This window comes from Perca flavescens, chromosome 3, assembly GCF_004354835.1.
Source record: "Perca flavescens isolate YP-PL-M2 chromosome 3, PFLA_1.0, whole genome shotgun sequence".
In the NCBI taxonomy this organism is placed as follows: domain Eukaryota; kingdom Metazoa; phylum Chordata; class Actinopteri; order Perciformes; family Percidae; genus Perca; species Perca flavescens.
Window position 1 is genome coordinate 43,697,720 of NC_041333.1, and position 9,441 is coordinate 43,707,160.

Here is a 9,441-nt window from a genome sequence, read left to right on the forward strand (position 1 = left end):
AAACACAAACACACACACACAGACACACACAGAGGCAAACACAGACATACACAAACACACAAAGATGCAGACACACACACAGACAGACACACACAGACAGACACAGACAAACACAAACACACACACACAGACACACACAGAGGCAAACACAGACATACACAAACACACAAAGATGCAGACACACACACACACACACATACACAGACACACACACCAAGGTTATTATAGTTTTGCATTTTTCATTAGTTTTGACTTTTTGTTTTCAAATTCAATTTAGTTTTAATTAGTTTTTGAAGCAGCTTTGCTAGTTTAGTTTTTAGTTTTTGAAAATGCTTAGTTTTAGTTCAGTTTTTATTAGTTTTAGTCTTAGTTTTAGTCTTTTTTGTAATTTCGGTTATTTCTTGGGGGCAAGATTCAAAAGGTCTGAAAAAGTATTTTGTAATAATAACTCAACAAAAACATTATACAATTTTAGAAATATGTATTGACAATATATTCAACAATAACACCAGTACATAAAATGTGAATATGATGATGAGCACAAATACAGTATCTCAGCTTAACTAAAGAAAAGCTCGCCTGTAGTGTTCTCTGTCCTGCTGTTGTCTCCATCATGCTGTCTGGCCCTGTACCCATACATCCATGCCCTGTACCCATACATCCATGCCCTATACCCATACGTCCATGCCCTGTACCCATACATTCATGCCCTTTACCCATACATCCATGCCCTGTACCTATACATACATATCCTGTACCCATACGTCCATGCCCTGTACCCATACATCCATGCCCTGTACCCATACATTCATGCCCTTTACCCATACATCCATGCCCTGTACCTATACATACATACCCTGTACCCATACATCCATGCCCTATACCCATACATCCATGCCCTGTTCCCATACATCCATGCCCTGTACCCATACATTCATGCCCTTTACCCATACATCCATGCCCTGTACCTATACATACATACCCTGTACCCATACATCCATGACCTTTACCCATACATCCATGCCCTGTACCTATACATACATACCCTGTACCCATACATCCATGACCTTTAACCATAAATTCATGCCCTTTACCCATACATCTATGCCCTGTACCCATACATCCATGCCATGTACCCATACATCCATGCCCTATACCCATACATTCATGCCCTATACCCATACATCCATGCCCTGTACCCATACATTCATGCCCTTTACCCATACATCCATGCCCTGTACCTATACATACATATCCTGTACCCATACATCCATGCCATGTACCCATACATCCATGCCCTGTACCCATACATCCATGCCCTGTACCTATACATACATATCCTGTACCCATACATCCATGCCATGTACCCATACATCCATGCCCTGTACCTATACATACATATCCTGTACCCATACATCCATGCCATGTACCCATACATCCATGCCCTGTACCTATACATACATACCCTGTACCCATACATCCATGACCTTTACCCATACATCCATGCCCTGTACCTATACATACATACCCTGTACCCATACATCCATGACCTTTGACCATAAATTCATGCCCTTTACCCATACATCTATGCCCTGTACCCATACATCCATGCCATGTACCCATACATCCATGCCCTATACCCATACATTCATGCCCTATACCCATACATCCATGCCCTGTACCCATACATTCATGCCCTTTACCCATACATCCATGCCCTGTACCTATACATACATATCCTGTACCCATACATCCATGCCATGTACCCATACATCCATGCCCTGTACCCATACATCCATGCCCTGTACCTATACATACATATCCTGTACCCATACATCCATGCCATGTACCCATACATCCATGCCCTGTACCTATACATACATATCCTGTACCCCATACATCCATGCCATGTACCCATACATCCATGCCCTGTACCTATACATACATACCCTGTACCCATACATCCATGACCTTTACCCATACATCCATGCCCTGTACCTATACATACATACCCTGTACCCATACATCCATGACCTTTAACCATAAATTCATGCCCTTTACCCATACATCTATGCCCTGTACCCATACATCCATGCCATGTACCCATACATCCATGCCCTATACCCATACATTCATGCCCTATACCCATACATCCATGCCCTGTACCCATACATTCATGCCCTTTACCCATACATCCATGCCCTGTACCTATACATACATATCCTGTACCCATACATCCATGCCATGTACCCATACATCCATGCCCTGTACCCATACATCCATGCCCTGTACCTATACATCCATGCCCTGTACCCAAACATCCATGCCCTGTACCTATACATACATATCCTGTACCCATACGTCCATGCCCTGTACCCATACATCCATGCCCTGTACCCATACATTCATGCCCTTTACCCATACATCCATGCCCTGTACCTATACATACATACCCTGTACCCATACATCCATGCCCTATACCCATACATCCATGCCCTGTTCCCATACATCCATGCCCTGTACCCATACATTCATGCCCTTTACCCATACATCCATGCCCTGTACCTATACATACATACCCTGTACCCATACATCCATGACCTTTACCCATACATCCATGCCCTGTACCTATACATACATACCCTGTACCCATACATCCATGACCTTTAACCATAAATTCATGCCCTTTACCCATACATCTATGCCCTGTACCCATACATCCATGCCATGTACCCATACATCCATGCCCTATACCCATACATTCATGCCCTATACCCATACATCCATGCCCTGTACCCATACATTCATGCCCTTTACCCATACATCCATGCCCTGTACCTATACATACATATCCTGTACCCATACATCCATGCCATGTACCCATACATCCATGCCCTGTACCCATACATCCATGCCCTGTACCTATACATACATATCCTGTACCCATACATCCATGCCATGTACCCATACATCCATGCCCTGTACCTATACATACATATCCTGTACCCATACATCCATGCCATGTACCCATACATCCATGCCCTGTACCTATACATACATACCCTGTACCCATACATCCATGACCTTTACCCATACATCCATGCCCTGTACCTATACATACATACCCTGTACCCATACATCCATGACCTTTAACCATAAATTCATGCCCTTTACCCATACATCTATGCCCTGTACCCATACATCCATGCCATGTACCCATACATCCATGCCCTATACCCATACATTCATGCCCTATACCCATACATCCATGCCCTGTACCCATACATTCATGCCCTTTACCCATACATCCATGCCCTGTACCTATACATACATATCCAGTACCCATACATCCATGCCATGTACCCATACATCCATGCCCTGTACCCATACATCCATGCCCTGTACCTATACATACATATCCTGTACCCATACATCCATGCCATGTACCCATACATCCATGCCCTGTACCTATACATACATATCCTGTACCCATACATCCATGCCATGTACCCATACATCCATGCCCTGTACCTATACATACATACCCTGTACCCATACATCCATGACCTTTACCCATACATCCATGCCCTGTACCTATACATACATACCCTGTACCCATACATCCATGACCTTTAACCATAAATTCATGCCCTTTACCCATACATCTATGCCCTGTACCCATACATCCATGCCATGTACCCATACATCCATGCCCTATACCCATACATTCATGCCCTATACCCATACATCCATGCCCTGTACCCATACATTCATGCCCCTTTACCCATACATCCATGCCCTGTACCTATACATACATATCCTGTACCCATACATCCATGCCATGTACCCATACATCCATGCCCTGTACCCATACATCCATGCCCTGTACCTATACATCCATGCCCTGTACCCAAACATCCATGCCCTGTACCTATACATACATACCCTGTACCCATACATCCATATATAAATACGGAATAGACTGAAAACAGGTCTATGGTCGGAAATTCAAGTCAACTCTGAAAGATATAACGTTATTTGCTCTGTGAAAGACATTGATAAAGATGAAAACTAAGGACATTTACTCAATACTTTTATTTCATTTTAGTTAGTTTTGCAAACAGACATTACAGTTTTAGTTTAGTTATCGTTTTTTTGTAATGCCATGTTTTTATTTTAATTTCAGTTAATGTTTTTTCCCACCTAGTTTTCGACACATACAGAGACACACACACACACACACATACACATAAACACACACACAGACACACACACGTACAAACACATACAGAACCCCCCCCCCCCCACACACACACACACACACACACACACACACACAGACACATATACAGAGACATATAGAGACAGACACACACACAAACACAGAGGAACACAAAGACAGACAAGCAGACACAGACAGATGCACACACACACACACACACACACAGACAGACTCACTCTCTTTTAAAACCCACTTTCACACTTTGGTCTTTGTGTAAAGTTGCTGCACCCCAATTATGCTGTATTTTAAATTAATTTAAATGTTAACTTATTTATGTCTTCATATGTAATGTCAGCCTCTGTGGTTTGAGACTCGTGTAAAGGACATAGATTACAGGATAGAGAGCTGATGCTGTAACGTTTCCTCTGATGATGAGATAAAGAAGTCATGTTTGATAAAAACAGGAAAAGAGCAGCTGCTGATAACGGTTGTCATGGCGATCTAACGGCCTTGAAGGAGCTGATGGGATAACATTTCACTGGAACTGTAATATGAAATTGATAAACCCATTTCTAGTTTCCCTGTGATGTCACGGCACTATGGGAGCACCCAGCTGGAGGGAAAACAGAAGTTTATTTGTTTATTGTCTTTATTTGATCAGGGGCAATGAACAAAAAATGTGCCAGGTTATAGCAGAAAATGTTAATTTCCACCCGCAGTCCCTGGACAGGTTGATGTTATACTTACAAAAGTTCATAAAATATATACACAATAATACATGAAAGCATTATTTCACTCACATCATAAAAAACACTCTCCACTTGAGGAATCACTCACTCACTCACAGTTTAGATTGTTCATATCACAGTCATTCAGTGCGTACAGGTTTGCTTTGATAATAACCACTGGCGTGTAAATGTACTATAATTTGTGCATGAGATAATTTTGTTTGGAAGAGTGTTCCAAAAGCTCGCTGCTTTATAAGAGAACGATTGTAGACCATATGTGGTTCTACGCCTTGAACGCTGCACTCTCCTCTGACTGTCTAACCGTTTGGCTCTAGAGATTGTCTTCAAATTTAATGTGACAAATTTTCTCAAAGGGGAGTAGCGATGTTATGGATAATTTTAAGAACAGAGAAACACACAGACACACACACAGGCACACACACACACACATACAGAGACACACACACATACAGAGACACACACACACAGAGACAGACAGACAGACACAGGCACACACACACATACAGAGACACACACACAGCGACAGACACACACACAAACACATACAAGGACATTGATTACTGGTTAGAGAGCTGATGCTGCAAAGTTTCCTCTGATGCTGAGATAAAGAAGTCATGTGTGATACCAGATAAAAGAGCAGCAGCTGATGAGGGTTGTCATGGTGATCTGATGAGTGTTGGTGTAGAGCATATATGAGCTGAGTGGTGTCAGTGTTTGTCGACCTCGGAGCAGAATGGCTGCAGTCACAGAGCTCTCCTTCCTGCTGTTTGCTCTCAGCAACTACATCCATGCTCAAGAACCGATCATCATCATAAAGAAAGGATGGTCTTACACCTTCATCCTCCCTGAGAACACCACCTCGTGCCTGATCTCCAGATGTGTTGGTGAGGAGAAGCTTGTCCTGTGGAACACCTCTGACCTCTGGTCCAACAGCTCCTCAGTACCTCAACACCTGAAACAACGACTTTATAGCTCAGTGAAAACTTCTTATTACATCATCCTCAACCTGACCCATTCAGACTCCGGCCGGTACCGAGAGGAGTGTTGGACTGAGGGCAACGTGACGCATGACAACAACTTCACTATTACTGTTTGTACTACAATAGATTGGAACTTAATTAGAGTGAGACTTGGAGAAACAGTGGACCTGCCATGTGAGGGAGCAGCTGATAATCTGGATGTCCAGTGGCTCACACTGGACTCTAGATATAAGCAAAAAACATGGAGCAGAGTTTTAGGGGACAAGACAACATCAGTGATGGACAATGTTAGAGGAAGATACCAAGTGGTGACAAACACATCAGCTCTTCGTGTTTCCAACGTCACATTAACAGACTTTAAAGACTACAACTGTCTGGTGATGAACCAACAGCAGTGTGTTAGCAGATACACTGTAGAGTTGGTACTGTATGAGATGATCTACCTCTCAGTAGGAGAGAGCGCTGTGTTGCCGTGCTCTATCACTAACTCCACTGATGAACAGCCCCCACGTTGGAGGAAGTTTAATTACAAAAGTCGCTCCATCATTGACCTAGGACAACAAAACCAGACTGTTTCTTCAGTAGACAAAAACTGCTCGCTGGTGTTTTCATTTCTAATGTTAAATCACACAGGTCTGTACTACTGTAAAGCCTCTATCAGAGAGCAACAGTATGTGATGGTGGTGTGTCCCAAATGTGGCCCTTCTGCTGTAGAGCTCTTCTCAGAGGGAGAAAAAGTCACTCTCAGATGCACAGATAGGGAGAGGGTAAGGGGCATGATTGGTTTATCAAGTCACACAAAACAGAGGGAAGAATCTTTAGAGTAACGTCTTATCAGACCATGAGCAGAGTGAGCTGGTACCGTGATAAAGGTACCCTGGTCATCTTTAAAGCCGATGATGAAATTATCATATATACATATTAAGTGTGTGTGTGAAGTGAAAGCTGCGCTTCTCTCCGTGTCCTCAGGTTCACAGCGACTACAGCAGCACAGAGCATCAGCAGCAGGACACTGAGCACTGAGCATCGCACTTTGAAGAAGGTGGAGTAAATCCCAAAGGGCTCCATGTACACCAACACAGTTGTCTCTGTTGACACACACTGATAATCATCTCGGTCAAAAACTGCACACCAGTACCCCTGGCATCTCCCACTGAGATACAGCCTGGTATACACCGGCTTTAATACAGTCTGGTATACACTGGCTTTAATACAGTCTGGTATACACTGGCTTTAATACTGGCCTGGTATACACTGGCTTTAATACGGCCTGGTATACACTGGCTTTAATACACGGCCTGGTATACACTGGCTTTAATACGCCTGGTATACACTGGCTTTAACACGGCCTGGTATACACTGGCTTTAATACGGCCTGGTATACACTGGCTTTAACACGGCCTGGTATACACTGGCTTTTTAACACGGCCTGGTATACACTGGTTTATTAATACGGCCTGGTATACACTGGCTTTAATACAGCCTGGTATACACTGGCTTTAATACATCCTGGTATACACTGGCTTTAATACAGCCTGGTATACACTGGCTTTAATACAGCCTGGTATACACTGGCTTTAATACAGTCTGGTATACACCAGTAGTAGTATAAAGGTGGCGGGTTTGGCGTGCATGTGTGACGTCATCACACGCACGCCGCAAACCCACCCTGTAATCTGGTCATATGAGCGCAGCATGTAACGCCGCTGGTGCACCGCTGGTACCGCGGGCGCCATCTAGTGGCCGAATGTGGTATTGCATCTAATCGTTGCTGGTACCGCGGGCGCCATCTAGCGGCCGAATATGGTAGTGCCCTAATCGTCGGTTGCGCCAAGATACCGCGAACGAATGACGAGCGGTCTAACGCCGCCACACCGCTGGGCGCCATCTAGTGGTCGAATATGGGAGCGCATCTCGCGAACGCAGGACGATGTAGTGCGGGCGGCCGCTTCACCACTACAGGGGTCTGGTGCACTTGAGCAGAGGCGTATTCTCACAGATTTCATAGTACCTGTAGCACCCTTTTTACCACGTTCGTTTTCCGCAACAAAAGGCCATCTGGAGTTTGTCTTATGTTTTGGTGAAAAACAACTAGGGATCGTTTTCTCAGCAGGGGCCCTTTTAGCCTTTTGTTTACTGCTATTTAGCTCTTTTTTAGATGTTTTTTTTAGCTAGTCTGGTAACTAGCTTGTTTCCACGTTTTTTCCACATCAAAAGCCCTCTGGAGTTTCACTTTTTAATTCTTCTTGGTGCAAGCAACGCAGATTAGTTTTTTCATCGCTACCTACAAGTGGTAAGTAAAGCTTGTGTTTAAGAATGTTCAAAGCTATTTAATTCATTCAGTCATTCATGAATTAGCTAAAACTTTGATCGTGTGTTCGTAATGCTGGTGGGTTGTACCACATGACGCTAGTGTTAAAAAGAAAAGAAAAGTCGTGTTAGACCAGTAGCTAGCTTGTAAATGTGGGGTCTTTTGTTGTGAGTGTTAAATCGTCATAAAGGGGTTTGGTTTGTGGTGTTTAAAACCCTTGTTTCAAAAGACGTGGACTGCTCACTTTTTACCTGCATTTTGTAGCTACGTGTCTAGCTAAAACTTTCCCTCGTTTTTCTCAACAAAGTCCTCTGAAGAAAGAGGATTCGGTTCTACAGCAATGGCTGCATTTGGTGAGTATATTTAAAAAAAAAAAAAAAAAAAAAAAAGAAGCTTATTGTAAGGTATTTAATTCATTCAGACATTTGTGACTTAAAAAAACGTTTTTTTTTTTTTTTTTTTTGTGTGTTATAATGTAGTTTGCATCATTAGGTGATCGTGCAAAGAGCTGGGATAACGTGGCTGTGTTAGTTGACTAAACTATTAAACCACAAGGTAAAAACTTATAAATATATTATACACTACAGCATTAATTGATTTAGTACTGTGTTTTCATTCATTTTGTTTTTGTTTTTAAAAAAGCTCCGTGTAGCCCAATCCTACAGACCCCAACACGCCAGAACATTAAACCAAAGGCCACTCTAATAAGGAATAAGAACACAGCAAACAGGTATTTACGGTTTATTTATCTCTTTCAGTATGTAATATTTATTACTGTTTAATTTATCACTGTGTTTGTAGCCATCTAATATATATATATATATATTCTTTGTCTAGACAATCAGCCCCTGAACAAAGGATCCGCAAGGGCGAGGGCTACTCGCTCTCCCATGTGGCTGAAATCAATCCTGTTGAAAGACCATGTGCTTCGATGCCCCTCTCTGTGAAAGCTGCTACGCCCTAACGTTCGCCATCGTAAGCCTAAGAAGCAATTTATTGAGGTGAGTTTAAAAGGAAAGCAGTAAAATAGCGTGGTTGTATTTAAAAAAAAAAAAAAAAATCTAAAATCTAATGCTAATTCCAGTCTGTGAAGCCATACACGACCGGTCTCCCGCTTAAAAGTAGCAGACCTTCCTTTGTTTCGGTCTCGTCTTACCCGCCACTGTATCTTATGATAGT

At 42.8% G+C, this 9,441-nt stretch overlaps 2 long non-coding RNA genes across 2 annotated transcripts; both read left to right on the plus strand.

Annotated features, from left to right (window-relative positions):
- Nucleotides 1–8,167: 8,167 nt before the first annotated feature.
- Nucleotides 8,168–8,797, plus strand: LOC114549552 (uncharacterized). Its single transcript, XR_003691567.1, has 3 exons — nt 8,168–8,244; nt 8,570–8,615; nt 8,742–8,797. It is a non-coding gene; the product is annotated as an uncharacterized LOC114549552 (long non-coding RNA).
- A 2-nt stretch (nt 8,798–8,799) lies between these two features.
- LOC114549558 (uncharacterized) lies at nt 8,800–9,210 on the plus strand. The gene is made up of 3 exons (XR_003691569.1): nt 8,800–8,817; nt 8,905–8,992; nt 9,100–9,210. It is a non-coding gene; the product is annotated as an uncharacterized LOC114549558 (long non-coding RNA).
- Nucleotides 9,211–9,441: the final 231 nt, after the last annotated feature.